Source organism: Amblyomma americanum, chromosome 1 (assembly GCF_052857255.1).
Source record: "Amblyomma americanum isolate KBUSLIRL-KWMA chromosome 1, ASM5285725v1, whole genome shotgun sequence".
Lineage (NCBI taxonomy): Eukaryota > Metazoa > Arthropoda > Arachnida > Ixodida > Ixodidae > Amblyomma > Amblyomma americanum.
Genome location: NC_135497.1, coordinates 39,427,303 through 39,445,091, shown reverse-complemented (window position 1 = coordinate 39,445,091; position 17,789 = coordinate 39,427,303).

The following is a 17,789-nucleotide window of genomic DNA, read 5'->3' as shown; positions in this document are numbered from 1 at the left end:
CTTTTCTCCGGCAAATTATACCGTAGACGCACTGTAGCCGCTTTCATGGCAGTGTGGCTCTCTGGGGGTTTACACTGTATATACAAATTCGTCCGAAGCGCTTGACAATCGTTCTCATAACCAGAAAATGAAGCAAAGCATAGACTCCCACGAATTACACCACTCCATTAATAAGGAAGCTTATTTAATTGACTTTTCTATTTTGATAGATAGCAATACACAAAATTTATTTGCGGTTGCATTTATCTCCGTGGGTCCAAAATAATTATATGGTTCAATAAAACTTGTTGCTGGGCGAGTTGGTGACACATGTTTGAAAAAAAGATTTGTAGCAAAAGAGACGAGCACGGGAGGGAGACACAAGGACGGACGCTACTAACAACTAACTTTATTTCCCGTAACACATGTCAGTATATGCGTGTACACATCGCATGCGCACATGGCACTAGGGCGGCTCTGGGCTTCTTGGTAGAAAAAAAAGAGAGTGGAAATTTGATTACATATCTACAATCGAAGAAAGAACGAGTACCAAAATGTATCATCTGCGAAAAAGGGGAAGAGAGAGGGGGGTGGAGGTGGAGAGGGGGGGGGGGCAAACAGGCAGTGAAGATGCACCTACAGAAAAAACGAAAGAAAAACCAGCACACATTTTTTTAGGCGGTGTGCTTCTTACAGAAACCTTTCCAGAAAAGCGCGCTCGGATGAGAACAAACTTATTGACGCGTCGCTGCTGCGCTTTTCTGGAAAGGTTTCTGCAAGAAGCACACCGCCTAAAAAAGTGTGTGCTGGTTTTTCTTTCGTTTTTTTCTGTAAGTGCATCTTCATTGCCTGTTTGCCCCCCCCCCCCCTCTCCCTTCCCCTTTTTCGCAGATGATACATTTTGGTACTCGTTGTTTCTTCGATTGTAGATATGTAATCAAATTTCCAATCTTTTCTCTACCAAGAAGCCCAGAGCCGCCCTAGTGTCATGTGCGCATGCGATGTGTACACGCATATACTGACATGTGTTACGGGAAATAAAGCCAGTTGTTAGTAGCGTTCGTCCTCGTGTCTCCCTCCCGTGCTCGTCTCTTTTGCGCTGCATCTTTTTTGCAGAAAAATTGTGGTCTTATCTTGATTCGTTCAAATAGATCGCATGATGACACTACTGGCCTCGGCTTTCAGTGCACTACAAGCGTGCAAGCTTTTTGAGGGGTGGATTTATATAGGCTTGGTTTGGGTGGCGGGGTGGCCGAAATTTCGTCGTTTCGGCGAGGAGTGTTCACAAGCAAATGTGACGCCACGGGAAGGTGTCACACTTTTCTTACTAAGTGTGGTGGTCTACACTTTTTCCTAAATGTAGCCGGCAATTTATGAGAAAGCGGAAGTTATCGCGATAATATACTGCGTAGATCTCGAAGTTCAAGATAGAAAGCCTCAACCGTTCCTCTCAGAATTGTTCGCTATCTTGAGCCTGTCATTCACTTCGATGCCATCACCAGCAAGATTACGTCATAGCGTGTAGAGTGCAAAGTTTGCTCGCAATCCTGAATGGCGCTTCTACGGATATGAGGAGCCTGAGTGTGCTAATCAACTTTTTAGCTCGAGCGAAAAAATTTATTGTCCAAATTTCCAGGGGGGTGCAGCCGCCCCCTCTAAATATCTACAGTGCTAAGGGCTCTCTACACAAGTGGTCTGGTCTTTAAAAACATCACAATGAGCCATCATTGTACAGGTATCACATATATGCAAATGACATTTCAGTGGACAATTCGTGGTTTCTGCACGAGCTGACTTAAACCAGCTTCATTATGCGCTTATTTGGAATACAAGGAAGGAAAAAATGAGCTACACTCGCCAAACTTCCTAATACGGAAGGATGGGCGTGGACGCACCTCTATCGCTTACAACAATGAACCTTGTTGACCAGCGGAGGAGGAAGGCCGCCTCACCCAACACGACGAGTTCTTCGTTCAAGTGTTTCAGCATCAAAGTTCCAAGGTGGTACAGTAAATGGAACATTGCTTACTGCGGGCGTCCCCGCAAGACTGCAAGTCCCCCGCCCCCCTTTTCCACAGTACATAAGCACCTACACACATTATTAATTCAACAAAGAAATCGCGACTGCGACTCTGCCACCGCATGCGCACCTGGAACATGCGTCTCTTCTCCTTCAGGTAGTTACACGCAGTGACCGAACGCTCCGCGAGTTCTATACCTTGAACAATTAATAACTGGACGCCCCACTCCAGTCGTAGTCAACACAGTGCTGTGCGCGTGTGTTTTTATTCATCCAACATGAACTAATCACGCGCACAACCTGGACACGTTTCTTATTGTGTAAATAGTTTGTGTATACTACTTATCCCAACATCCTCTCTTCCTCTCCCCTCACGTCTTTCACTTCATTTATGCATTCTGCCTGCTATCCTTTATTTCCGCTGCCCCAAATCAGGTGCTTCAGTATTGATGGCAGATGCCGGGGCTAGCAAAAATGTTTTCCTTCCTTTTTTTTATTATTTTAATAAAAATCAACTTACTAATACAACATGCGCGCTACCAAGTGCCAGAAAGTGCGCGCGACTTGGCATTCAAAAACGGCCTGGTTCAGAGTTTCAGTTCGACCCCATTGCGGACATGAGGACAAGGGCGCCACGCCCCACGCCGCAAGGCGGTTAGCTGTGGGTAACGCTTCCCATTCGCGAAGCCAGGTAAAATTGGATACATGAGCGGGGAGAGAGGCAAAGATTTTTTGATTACGCCTTTTGCGCACTTTCCTTCGCTGGTCTACATTAAGGGTGCGAAACGCTACATATTCGCAAGTTTCACTCGCGGACAATTCTTTCAAATCACAATCAGGAAGCGTACCTCCAAGTAAATGTAAGGATCGAAAGACATATGCATAGAAAGCTGGCGACGTTCCAGCCGCAGGGCCTTTCCAATTTGATAACTCAAAGAAGCGACGCGATGTTCCCATCAAATATGCGGTGAGTGCTCTTCCTCGGTGCGGTGTGTCCGAGATAAGGTCCCACATGGCCCTTAAGGCCAATACGCGACACATCACTTCAAGATCCGGGATGCTGAAGCCACCCATGTCGGTGGGCAGGCGGACAAAAACTCTTGCAACGCTCTCTGCGTGTCCACCTCAGAAGAAAGATCCACACGCTGTGGCCAGCCTCCGGAGGACGCGGCGAGGAGGGCGCGCTATTTTTGCGACGTAGATGAAGGAAGCTGTTATGCTTGTTCTGATAAGATAAGCTCGATAACGTGATGAGCTTGATAACTATATATGAGTCAGATAACAAGTGAGACTGACGGACATAGAATGCTAATGTCGCTGGCAGGTACTAGCTACGCTACAGCACGCTTTCACAACCACCGCTACAAGATGTGATGGTTTAACTGGCATATTCAGTTTATATGTTTATTAAGGTTGCAAGGGAACGGTTCCTCCAATAATAAATAACAATGCATTCTATAAATTGCATCGAATGGTTAATCGGACGAAATGGGTTTTAATTGCAGTTCAGTGTAGTGCAAACGAATGTTGCAATATTTTATTAGAATAATGGCAGAAGCGACCCATGTCGACACGAGAAACGCTCGGCCTGGTTGCTGAGAGCACCGAAAGACGGTGTCAGGGCTTAGGGGAAAACTGGAAAGGAGGAAGAGGTCAACTGTATTAATAATAATAATAATAATAATAATAATAATAATAATATTAATAATAATAATAATTGGTTTTGGGGGGGAAAGGAAATGACGCAGTATCTGTCTCATTTATCGTTGGACAACTTTATTAAAGAAGAGGTAATAATAATAATAATCGGTTTTTTGGGGAAAGGAAATGGCGCAGTATCTGTCTCATATATCGTTGGACACCTGAACTGCGCCGTATGGGAAGGGATAAAGGAGGGAGTGAAAGAAGAAAGAGGTGCCCCTAGTGGAGGGCCCCGGAATAATTTCGACCACCTGGGGATCTTAAACTTGAAAGTCCCTGCGCGTGTGCCTAGGCCTGCCCAAAAACTCGCAGTGCGCCGCAACGTTGGCCGAGGCAAGAGCGTGGCCCCTTGAGCTCCAAGCAGCGCGCAGGGCACTGAATCACATCGACCGGCTTCACCGCGCCCCGGACGGCGGCTCGCTGCTGCAGCGTATGCGCTCGCACCCGCGCTCACGAATGGGCGCGGCGCTGCTCGAGTATGAGCAATTGACCCAAGGCCCACCCCCCTACGGCTCCTGCGCGCCCTGGCCTGCTGCCTCCGAGGTACAGCGAGAGATCGTCGGCATCGCGGGAAAGCGGAGCACACCCCTCTGCGCTGTGCAGCAGCTGGCCAGAGCCGTCATACACGAGGAGCTCCAGGACCATCTCCTCGTGTACATCGACGGCTTAGTGGCCCGCGACAGCTGCTCCCTTGCTGCGGCGGCCACCATCCCCGCCCTGCGACTGCACAGCCAGCAACACGCAACCTTCCTGGGCTCCTCCACCACGGCGGAGTTGATGGGGATCCGGCTCGGGCTGGACCTGCTGCTCACCCTCGGCCCTCCGCCGCCCAGGAGTGCTCTGCTGTGCGACTCCCGCGCCGCCCTCAGCCGCCTGCAATCTAACGGCCGCGGTACCCCACTAGTGCGGGAAATTCGCTCACGCATCGAGCGCCTCGCGCAGAGAGGTTGTGCCGTGCGTGCACAGTGGGTGCCCGGTCACTGCGGCATCGCCGGCAACGAAGAAGCTGACGACCTCGCGACCGCTGCACACCAACTACCTGCCAGCGATCTGCCCCTTGCGCTGGAGGACGTGCGTGCGGCCATTCACGACCATCTCCGAAAGCAGCACCCCGACCCACGCATCGCGGGAGGTGAGCGCATCGGCAGTGTCACCGGCTGTCGCGCACTTACACGGTCGCAACGTGCTATGATCCTCCGCGCGCGCATTAGCTGCGTGTGGCCCGGGGAACGACGAGTGCGTCACGGAATCGCGACGAGTGATGTGTGTGACGGATGCGGTGCAGTGGAAACACTAGAACATCTGCTCCTTCGCTGCTCCGCGTTCGCCGATGCTCGTCGCGATATGCTCGCGGCCTATAGGGCGCAGGGCATACTACCAGACTCCATCAAGACGCTATTGTGGCCGCAGGGCAGTGCGCGCACTCGTGAGCGAACTTTGGTGAGCCTCTGTGCATTCCTCGAACACATGGGCTTGACGTCCCGTCTGTTCTCCGTCAGGTAGTTACACGCAGTGACCGAACGCTCCGCGAGTTCTACCTTGAACGATTAATAACTGAACGCCCCACTCCAGTTGTAACCTACACAGTGCTGTGCGCGTGTGTGATTTAATTCCTCTTAAATGAACTAATCACGCGCACAACCTGGACACATTACTTATTGTGTAAATAGTTTGTACATATTACTTCTCCCCCTGTCCTCTATTCCTGTCCCCTCACCTCTTTCATTTCATTTCTCCATTCTGCCTGCTGTCCTTTATTTCCGCTGCCCCAGCTCAGGTGCTTCAGTATCGATGGCAGATGCCGGGGCTAGAAAAAATCTTTTCCTTCCTTTTTACTATTATTTTTAATAAAACCACTACCACCACCACTGGCATCGCGCAGCACACGGGCGCCTTAGCGTTTTTCCTAAGGCGCCCAGTTCCTATTTTTTGGAGATTCGACGGACTTTTTTCGGTGTTTATTTCAGACCAAAATTTTCGGTTGGTTTCTTTTTTTTTTCGGAAAATTATCTGCCGAAGAATTATGTTAATTCTTTTCGCTCAGCCCCGCCGCGGTGGCTCAGTGGTTAGGGCGCTCGACTACTGATCCGGAGTTCCCGGGTTCGAACCCGACCGCGGCGGCTGCGTTTTTATGGAGGAAAAACGCTAAGGCGCCCGTGGGCTGTGCGATGTCAGTGCACGTTAGAGATCCCCAGGTGGTCGAAATTATTCCGGAGTCCTCCACTACGGCATCTCTTCCTTCCTTTCTTTCACTCCCTCCTTAATCCCTTCCCTTTCGGCGCGGTTCAGGTGTCCAACGATAAATGAGACAGATACTGCGCCATTTCCTTTCCCCAAAAACCAATTACTATTAACAGGATATAACTAGCGCGAAAACGCAGGAGTATTACCTTCTGGAAAAGAACTTCAAACCGGGTTCGGTACTACTTAAAAACAGATGTTATCGCGCCTTAGAAGAGAAAATCACCTGCGCTACTGTTCAGTTTCCTTCATGAACAGGAAGGAAGATCGTCTTGCGTGATTCGACTGTTTTGTTCTCGTTTCATTCGACACAGAATGTAAACGCGAAAGCGAACAGTGCCTGTACACAGTACAGTACCCCGACGGTACCTGTACACGCTATCCATCTTTTCTTTTTTTCTTTTTGCGCCAAATGCCTCGCATATATCAGGTGTTTCAGCAAAGCTGATCAATAACTTTACAACATAGGGCTTTTGAGGTAAAGAGAAGCTTTTTGTTGCTTAGTAATACTAGCTTTTGGTGGACGTCAAAAAACAGGCGAATAATTTAACTATTAAACGATTCATAAAATTCTAATAGTTAACTTTTTAACTTTTACCGATCGGCGCCTGATTGCAATTGCATTTGTAGCTGGCCTTTAGTGACAGCCATATCAGTACTGTGTTTTGCGTGTTCCTGTCCCCGTTTTCTTGCGCCGTTGTATTCAATTTATGAAGCCATATCAGTTTTTAGAAAACGCGATTATCCTCGCCGCTCTGGCTCGACAAAATTGTGTCACGCCGTGCCAAAATATATGCACTTTAGAAAAGCATGCAGCCAAAGAACCCCTCCAAGGCACATGGCCAGTCGAAATAGCCTCATTTTGTCGAGCCACAGCTCCGAAGTTAATCGCGTTTTCGAAATTCTAAATACTAATATGGCTACTACTAAAGGCCGGCTGCAAATTTCTAATTGTAATCAGGTGCCTATCGGTAATAGTCAAAAAGTTCACTTTTAGAATTTAGTTAATCATTTTACTAGTTGCCATGATTCTCCCGTTTTTTCACGTCCGCCAACACTCGTATTACTATGCCGCAAAATGCTTCTCTTCACCTCAAAAACCCCATTTTTAAAAATTAGTGATCACCTTCCCAGAAACACCTGGCACATGCCTGGCTGAAGCATTTGCCAATTTTAAGAATTTCTTGGAGAAGTACGACCTTTGTTGGAGCGTTTCACTAAGACAGCACCTTCAATGCGAGCATGCGTGTGGCTCAGGTCTGCTATGATCATAAAACATCCTCGGAGGTCGGGAGACCTGTCCACCGTTGCTACCACACATGGGTAGCGGATTGTTGAATTTGTTATGAGGTATACATATGAAGGAAGCCAACAGTCACCGAAACCAAGGAATGTTGATATCCTTATTTTTAATTTGTGTGCAGTTGATAAATAAATACAGTGCTCCCATGCCCCTCTCTATACCTCTGGAGAGGTATTTCTTGTGCATCTGTGATTACTTCGGCATGGTTCTAGGAGCTGGGCAACGCTGGCGGGAAAATTCCTCACGAGCCGCGCGTCTGCCTGGAGAAGGCGATCGCAGCCTGGCATAGTGCCCTACGAAATTCTTGATCGACATCTCAGCTCTCTTCCTACTCTCGGCGGCACGAATCAACAACTGAAGGGGACAGCTGAACTGAGCAGGGCCACCACTACCGAAAACTGGAGGGTCCTGTAGAAATGACGTAATCTTAAAGTTCCTATCCAGGCGTTCGTGATGAGTTGAGTGAACTTAATGACTTGAAATTGGCTTTTATTTGCAGGAAGCGATACAGATTAATTCCTGAGGGCTGCGTAAGGCTAGAAGCTGAAAAGCCTGACGAGACCTCAGCCCCCTCACACTGGTAACAGCCTGCATAAGCAAGAATAACATTTTCTGAAATTCAGACATATGTTTTACACAGTTTTCAAATCCAACGCACGAAATACGAGAAATACACAGTAAAACATGTGGGGTTTTTAGTGGGATCAGACCCCACCTCGTGATCGCGTATGCTACCGAGCGCACGCCCACCACGGCTGGCCTTGCTCTCGGGGAACAAAGGAACGACACTCTGGCTGACGCAAACAGGAATTTATTGCTACAACAACAATAACGCCAGCTACCAACAAAACACGCTAAGGAATTGAGGTTGTCCGACTCACCAGCAAGCTTACGAGCGAATGTTGGCCCGCGCTAGGGCAGGTGATACTTCGCGGCCGGACGGGCCGAGATGCGGGAGAATGTTCCTCAGTATGATGTGGGTGCGGGCTAGTTGGTAATGCATTACGAAAAGCGCGAAAAAAAAACACGCGGACGCAAGAGAAACGAAGTATAAGCACTAAGAGAATGTTCCTCCCCACGAGGCCTCGCCCCACTGGCGGAGAGCGAAGCGCCGCGGGCGACACGTCCTCTCGCAAACGATGTTCCCCAGGCGAAGAGGATGATGCTCTCTCCCGCGTGCGCAGCAATCACGCCGCCTGTGGCGCTGCGACGCCAGCGCCCTCTCTTGTTAGTTAAGGTAACTATACTCCGCTTCAAACATTGGCTGCGTTCCAATACTCTAGACGTCTAACAAGACGTCTAGTGTGACGTCTAGGAAGCAGTCAACATGTCCATGTATTGGAACTTGTCTACTGCTCATGCCGCCTCGCGGCATAATAATGTAACTAAAGCTTATGAACAGTTGTACTACTATTTTTCACAAACTGAGCAATAACGATAATTAAAAACGTGTTTTCAACAAGTTTACACATTTCTTCTGCAATGATTTTGCGCGTAAACCGAACAGGTGGATGTGCCTATCGGTCAGTCTACTTGTAGCAGACGGGGCCGCTCTCCGAAGACGACGCTAAATAGATATGCGATTATTCTTTTATTATTGATGCTAAACTGTACATGCTCCTCGAACGTGCTCGTCCAGACGGTCCTGTAAACATAAGAAAGAATACGGAAGACTGTAATCAATATGCGCGAAATGCGATACGGCTAATATACACTGCAACAGGAAAACACATACGTGACATTAAACCTGCTGTCTGCCGTACGTGGCAGTCGGAGACAGCGAGAGACCTAAATACACCAGCGATCTTTAATCCTGCAGACTAAAATCAATTCGCAACATGCCGGTGTATTCGTTCTGAGAGTGTAGAGATAAAAAAGAATGCACGCGAAAGAGTTGATGCAACTAATACAGCAACAGAAGAACACATTTGTTAACTGTCACGCCAGCCGTCTTAACGCCCGTCGAGGAAACCAACGACAGCGAAGAGTATTCTCTAAAATCAAGGTGCTAATTGAGATCCGGCATCGTCAGATGCCGGATCACGTAAACAGACCTACAGCGTCCGCTGCTGTAGCAAAGCTCTCAACTGCACGATTTTCTCCTGCGTGATTCACTGCTATGAATCGCACGTCCACGAAGATTAATTAGCCACTAGTTTGCGTACCAAATAACATAATGGAATGACTCACATTTTTTCTTTCTTATAATCCGTGTACAGTCCGACGCCCGCAAGAGCACGACTCGCTCATTCCGCGTACATCAGCTCCGCCATCTTTAGACAGCAAGTTAGCCTGCATCTATGTGGGCTTCGGCGAAGCACTCTTAAGCAGTCTTATGAGACTGCTTCGCCGAGAAATGGAACGCGTCCCAAGATGGCGGCTGTCCGGCTAGACGTCTAAGTAGCCGTCTACTTGGGAGTATTGGAACGCAGCCATTATGTGCAACGCTGTCAAAGCTAGCGCTCTTGTTTGCGCTGCCTGCGTTCGCGACCAAAAAGTAGTGCGTTATTTGTGGTGAGCGAAACATAATAAATGCATCGCCTGTAGGCTTACCACGTGACACATTTGTGATGAGCTTAATTAAGTGCATTGTTGTTGCTGACAACACACTGTCGCTTTCTCGTGCCATAGACAACTCGGGCGCAGAACAAGCGAGCAGTAACGCACCTCCCTTTATTTTCCCGTCCTGACTACTTCCGTACCCTTCAGAGCGTTGCACCTGATGTATGAAACGGAGTATAACCAGGGAAATTCACGTGGCGCGCCCCATCTTGAGGCGAGGCCATGGGAAGATGCATCGGGGGAAAGCTAACCAAAGGGGAAGTCGTGAGGGAAAGTCCCCACATACACAACAACACAACACAAATACATTTTGGAGGTTTTATGCTGGAATGAGGGTACAATGTATTTCTGCAGTAAAGAACTAGTTGATGTCCAGCAATTTTCCTGTGTGCCTCTTCTGTGCTTTTGTCTTTTACTTAGGCTGGTGAAAAGTTTAATAACGAATCACTAACACGCCCAACTCTCTGTATTACTTGAAGACAAAGTCCTCTTGTTGAAACGTTGGCTGACGGACTAAGGCTCCCCCTCAACATTTGTTCAATTTGTTTAGTGTGGTCCAGAATGCCGTTTTCCTATCCTCACTCTGCAAAGAATAGCGTACCTACGAGATAACAGCAACGAGGGAGGAAAGGGGCATCTACGAAACAAACTTAGTTGGACAACATTCCCTTTCGAAGGCATTTGTTGAACCGTACAGCAGCTATGAAGTAATGGCTGTACAAATTGGGGCTGTGTTTTACAGAATCCGGAGATTGTTTGTTGCAGACGATGGAAATAAGCGCAAAAAGGCGGGCTTGGGGCAGTAGTAAAAGTATAGTTAGCCCCCCCCCCCCTTCTAAAAAAACAATCAAAGCTAGTTCTTTTCTTACACCTCTCGTCACTAGAACAGCGCAGCTGACGTGTTGCGGCTTACCTTCCAAGCATTTAGCGGGCCAGTACATCTTTCAGAGCTCCTCCACTGAATTTACGTTGAATCGCGTCGTAGTTGCGCTGTGTGTCTCATAATTTACACGACACAACTGTCACATCCACCCTCTTAATTTCTTAACTCACTGCCCCGCAACTTCCCGTAGTTTTTTCCTTGGCCTTCCCTAAAGTATCAAGGTCGACGACCATACAACGTTTGAGCACATGCAGCACACATGCCCACAACATAAGTACTGAGGTGGGACTATACGTCCGCACAAGCAATCATCCACCTTCGCAAGCTTTCTTTAAAGATGAAAGCTCTGGATAGCACCTCAGGGAGTATGTCGGCACCTGTAGTGCCTAATGGCTGGCAAAACCTGAGAAATTCAGTGATGAGGATTCATCTACGAAGGTGGCCTTTACCTCACGGAAGCGTGACGGGGCTTGGAAAAAGTGGTGGCCGCCCTGGCGCCAGCTGCAACAGCCACTGCTGAGTTTTAGAAGTTCACAGAAGGCGGCTTCTACAGTATCTGGGTCAAATATCTCATAGAGCTGTCTAAAATGTGCACACAATGGAAGTCCATGGATGCACCTTGCAGAACATTCGCAACTGGTTCGAGCCGAGCGCTGTACTTCGCTACAATGTGCAAGCAGACGATGAAATATGAGCTTGTTGTTGCGCAGTAGAGGATGTGAACTCGTTGTCTAGTTGCAGCGTTCGAGCATGATTCCGTTGGCGCGAGCTCCTCGAGTGCTTCGTCTATGGCCACGTAATGCTGAGAGAAGATCCTAATAGACTTGTAATTTGCAGACCATCTTGTCTAACACAGCATCGAAATGTTGGGCATTAATTTTCTCCGGAGCACGCTCTCGCGGAAGAAGTTTATGGTTTGTTTGATTATCCCAATCGTGTTTCGAATTTCACACACGTCGTTCGAATTGCTGATGACGAGATTTAGTTTGTGACTTGCGCAGTGGAAAAATAGTGCCTTCGGGAACTGTTTCTGTATTATTTTGATCACTCCAGCTTCATTTCCAGCCATTGTAGAGAATCCATCGTACCCCGCTCCAACGAGGTTCGAAAGAATCAGCCCGGCATTCGTCAAAAGCTTCAAGATTGCAGTAGCGATGTAAGCGGAGTTTAATTTAATTACTCCAGCTCTACAAATCCCAAAAACTACTCTCGAACGCACACTTAGGCTTCTGCCTTGTCAATAAAGTGAACGCCTATAGACGTCTCCTCTTTTCCTGAAATATCTGCAGTTTCGTCAGCAAGAACGGAAAAAGCAAACGCTGTATTAGCTTCGGCAACTATCTGCTCTTTCAGGATGTCGCCACAGATTGTGATGATCTCGTTCTGGGCGCGGACAGGAGTGTACTTAGCATTGCCAGCAGAAGAAGCGAAGTGCTCCTGAAGTCGAGTATCTCCAGCTTCTTCCCGAAAGTCAAGGAGATCATTGAAGACTCCAGTATGGGACTGCTTGCCGCGAATTGGCAAGTCATGCGTCGCGCAAAAGACACTGGCGGAAACTATTGGAAATAGTTTCTCACGATTCGTTTCAACTTGCTCGTGCAGTGCTCTGTTCAGCTGCTGTGCAACGGGTAGCTGCTTGCCTTTCATCACATCCATAAAGTTCTGTGAGGCCGTCATTGCCTCCTGGTGCCATAGGGATTTTACGTGAACCCTGCACGCCTCGTGCATTTTTCTGTAGTTACTGAAAGCGCGCAGGATAAAACTACCTTCAATACCCCTGTGAACACGCGGAGGAAAAGTGACGCAAAAACGACAAAGGGCGCCTTTCGCTGTCGCTGAGTACGCAAGCCAAGGGGCGTAATCTCCCAGCCATTGGTGGCGAAAAGGCCTCTTTCCAGGTGTTACATCCTTCTTAAAGTCGTATGTAACCTTTGGCGACCATGGCTTAGTAAGAAAAAGTAACTTCAAAAGGGCACGGGATGCCAGTGAGTTTAGCTTTGCCTAGAAACTCTCCAAGTCATATTCTTGAGGCAAGTTAGTTAGTGTTTTCTTGCTGTTGTCTCCGGACTTCAATCCCAAGCAAGGAGAAGGAGAATTGTCTCGGCTTACTGCGTGACTGGAGCTCGCTGTTGGTGGAGTTCCTTCCATCGGCTACTGTCCGGTCATGAAAGCTTGCATCACTCCGGTCAAATGCTACACCGTTGTCACATGCCACACCAGAATATTCAGGGGCGCAGTTGGATAACGCTTCGTGAGACAACCGCTGACACTTGAAGAAGCGTCGGATATCCATCATTCGGGACCGCGCGAGACAATGCTGACTATGGAGTTCCTCGTGGTTGATAGTGTTAGAAAATATATAAACATTGAATGGAAGAACAGTTCAACGCGTACGCTGAAAACAAAAAAAATGGCTGTATGTACAACGAAAACTTATTTACCGGATAAATGCACGCTCGCAGCTTCATACACCTCGCTCGATCTTACTCGCGCATCCGCACACTCGAGCAACCGCACACACACTGCTCGCCGCTCGTCGCTCTCTCGTCCGCTTTATCGATTGTTATCAGCTCCTTTGACGACCGGCCACTTAAAAACAAAGAAGCCCAAACAAACACAGAGGCGCGCGCACGTGCAATGTCCCTGAGTGTGCACTTTGGGGGCGAAAGGAACGCCGCTCGACTTCCGAGGAGAAGGGACACTCGCCACTCTGGTCGTGAAATTTGTTTTGTGTGTTTTTATGGGGTTTAGAGTCCCAAAACGACTCAGGCTATGAAGTACGCAGTAGTGGATATGTCCAAATAATGTCGACCACCTGGGTCTCTTTACCGCGCACTGGCATCGCTCAGTACATGGGCGCCTTCTGCATTTCGCCTCCATCAAAACGCGGCCGCATCTGCCGGGATCCAACCCGCGTACTCGGGCTCAGCAGTCGAGAGCACTACCCGCTGAACCACCGCGCCGAGGCTACGGTCGCAAAATGTAAGGGAGACACTCAAAGAAACTAATATATACGCACAGAAAGGACGCCATGTAAAGGGCTCTCGATGACAATAGCGTTCATACGAGATGGATGGGTCGCGGGTCACACCGAACATTAGAATAATGGCAGGCAGTAACGTTAAATGCCGCATTGGAATGTTACATTAATGGTAAAAATTATTAAACAACATTATGTGTTATAAAGAAAGCATTAGTTCAACATCCAGAGTGCACAGTATTTTGATATAGTGACTTTTTAAGGTCAAAATATTGTTAAAAATTACCATACAATGTTATATGTGGTGCCAAAACATTATGTTAATGTTCCAAATGAACATTGTTCTAATACAGTCCTCTAAACGTTATTACAATGTTGGAATCACAAATATAAACAAAAGTGCAATATGTTTGTCCCAGACCTTTCATCACTGTTCTTACAGTAAATATAATATTTGATTAGCGGTATGTTGCAACTAAATCTCTTATATTGTGCCTGCCATACATTCTATGCACAGCTCCAATGTTTTGTTAGGAAGTTTTTTTTATTACCCATTCGTCACTATTACTCTCCAGCCACCCGTTGGTAACGGGTGTATAGGCTTGACACGACAGTACCCTCTCGGAGGCGAATGTATGATTTGCATGCTGTGCTGTGTGTGGAGCTCAAGTGCCGCCCCCGTGGTTCGTCTTTGAAAAGTGTCAACTTATGTACCGTCACAACTGGTGGACCCGCATGCTCGTGGGAGGTTGCCTTAACATTTTAGAGAACGTTGCATTTATTTTTATTGATTTTATATAGTGCTATACAAACGCTAAATATATAACATTTCAAAAACATTAGAAAAGGTACATCAAGAACTTACAATTAACTCTCGACTAAAGCGAAAAAACGTAACATTGTTATAATGTTTCGGTCCTACATGGCATCAATATCAGTGGATATGGGTCCAAGATGTGGCGGGCAGTAGCTTACGATTTTTTAGTGCGCGGTAGCAATCGCCTCATCTGGGCTGAAATATGTTTGCCCTTCCTTCCCATTTTTTCTCCTATCATTTTTCTCGTGCCCTGACTTTGTTGATGACCATTTGTGTATTTTCCAGGTAGCACCAACGCATTATAGCAATGTTACATTTTGTTTCGTCGAAGATTAATTCAATGTTCTTAATGTATTTGAAAGTCCGATTCTTGTTCGGGTTACATTCATTTTCATTAGTGTATGACACCTATCCCACAGAAGTGGCGTCGCTCTATCTTTCTGTCTTTATTCTATTCTTTAAAGAATAAAGAAAGAAAGATAGATAGAGCGGCGCCACTGTGCCGGAGACGAGCCTGCCAAGGATCCACCCAAAGGGTTTCTCATTGTACAAAGTTGCACGTGCTGAGAAACACGTGGCCGTGTCGGCTCTTCTTGTGGGAAGATGGTCGGAAGCATTTACTCGCTGCCGCCGCTGTGGCGAGGAATCTCACGCCGGAGGGGCACTCAGCCAAATGCACATTCACAATGGTTGCCGGTTCGGTGGCCGGCTTACGAACGTATCCTGATTATAGACAGCGACGAAGGCGAAAACAAGATGCCCTGTTCACTGTCTGCCTCCGTGTCGCTATCTCTCTAGAGATCAAAGGAACAGACACCCATCTCAAGACTGCTCGATACACATGCTCGCCGGAGCCCCTGTATACATGCAACAGGTCGCCCTTCAGCAGCGCTAACGATGGCGTCGTTTGAGAACGGCGGAACGACGCGTGCCCGGACGCGGCACTTCGCAGGCGTCACCCAAAGCGTGGAAGCAGGGCTGCTTTTACCCTTTTGGCTGAGCGCACCAGCGCCCCTGGCGTGCGGCGCTTTCCCCGACGTTTTCGCCATTGACGCCGCCATCACTCACGGATCGAGTGAGGAGGCGCATCGCAGTAGCACTCAATGCGAGGATGACGGCGGCGATGTGTATGTGTGTGTGTGTGTGGTGGGGGGGGGGGGGGATAGAAGGCTCCCGACAGGAGAAGGCTCGAATGCCTTTTCAGGAAAGAGGGATCTTGTATTCGGTCACGCTGTACGAACATAATGTACCGTTTATTTGGTTTTACTCTGCTTTGTGTTATTGGCCGGGCGCTGGGCTTGAGGCTGTGTGTAGCGCCCGCTTCGAAAGCAGGATCTGCTCGTTGTCGGTCTCCTCGACTCCCAGTTAAGTCGCTTACTCGCTGGTCATTAAGAGCGTCCTGGCGTTTGCCAGCGCCCGTTCTCTAAGAGTGCCGGCTATGTTTTATGGCCGTCATTCCCCCTCTTTTGCTATTTCATTTGCTTTTACTAGTTATCACCGAAGCCTAGCTGCGGCGTTCCTTTGTACCTGTTTTTATTACAGTACGGAAAAAGCTCTCGGACCTCCATTTTTGGTGCTTCTCTCGAACACTTTTATATGTGAGAAATAACGTTGCCTCCTTCCCTTTTCTCCGGCAAATTATACCGTAGACGCACTGTAGCCGCTTTCATGGCAGTGTGGCTCTCTGGGGGTTTACACTGTATATACAAATTCGTCCGAAGCGCTTGACAATCGTTCTCATAACCAGAAAATGAAGCAAAGCATAGACTCCCACGAATTACACCACTCCATTAATAAGGAAGCTTATTTAATTGACTTTTCTATTTTTATAGGTAGCAATGCACAAAATTTATTTGCGGTTGCATTTATCTCCGTGGGACCAAAATAATTATATGGTTCAATAAAACTTGTTGCTGGGCGAGTTGGTGACACATGTTTGAAAAAAAAAAAAGATGCAGCGCAAAAGAGACGAGCACGGGAGGGAGACACGAGGACGAACGCTACTAACAACTGGCTTTATTTCCCGTAACACATGTCAGTACATGCGTGTACACATCGCATGCGCACATGACACTAGGGCGGCTCTGGGCTTCTTGGTAGAAAAAAGAGAGTGGAAATTTGATTACATATCTACAATCGAAGAAAGAACGAGTACCGAAATGTATCATCTGCGAAAAAGGGGGAGAGGGGGGGGGGGGGGGGGCAAACAGGCAATAAGATGCACCTACAGAAAAAACGAAAGAAAAACCAAACCAGCACACACTTTTTTAAGCGGTGTGCTTCTTACAGAAACCTTTCCGGAAAAGCGCGCTGGGATGAGAACAAACTTATTGACGCGTCGCTGCTGCGCTTTTCTGGAAAGGTTTCTGCAAGAAGCACACCGCCTAAAAAAGTGTGTGCTGGTTTTTCTTTCGTTTTTTTCTGTAAGTGCATCTTCATTGCCTGTTTGCCCCCCCCCCCCCCCCTCTCCCTTCCCCTTTTTCGCAGATGATACATTTTGGTACTCGTTCTTTCTTCGATTGTAGATATGTAATCAAATTTCCACTCTCTTTTTTCTACCAAGAAACCCAGAGCCGCCCCAGTGTCATGTGCGCATGCGATGTGTACACGCATATACTGACATGTGTTACGGGAAATAAAGCCAGTTGTTAGTAGCGTTCGTCCTCGTGTCTCCCTCCCGTGCTCGTCTCTTTTGCGCTGCATCTTTTTTGCAGAAAAATTGTGGTCTTATCTTGATTCGTTCAAATAGATCGCATGATGACACTACTGGCCTCGGCTTTCAGTGCACTACAAGCGCGCAGGCTTTTTGAGGGGTGGATTTATATAGGCTTGGTTTGGGTGGCGGGGTGGCCGAAATTTCGTTATTTTGGCGAGGAGTGTTCACAAGCAAATGTGACTCCACGGGAAGGTGTCGCAATTTTCTTACTAACTGTGGCGGTCTATACTTTTTCCTAAATGTACCCGGCAATTTATGAGAAAGCGGAAGTTATCGCGATAATATACTGCGTAGATCTCGAAGTTCAAGATAGAAAACCTCCAGCGTTCCTCTCAGAATTGTTCGCTATCTTGAGCCTGTCATTCACTTCGATGCCATCACCAGCAAGATTACGTCATAGCGTGTAGAGTGCAAAGTTTGCTCGCAATCCTGAATGGCGCTTCTACGGATATGAGGAGCCTTAGTGCGCTAATCAACTTTTTAGCTCGAGCGAAAAAAATTATTGTCCAAATTTCCAGGGGGGTGCAGCCGCCCCCTCTAAATATCTACAGTGCTAAGGGCTCTTTACACAAGTGGTCTGGTTTTTA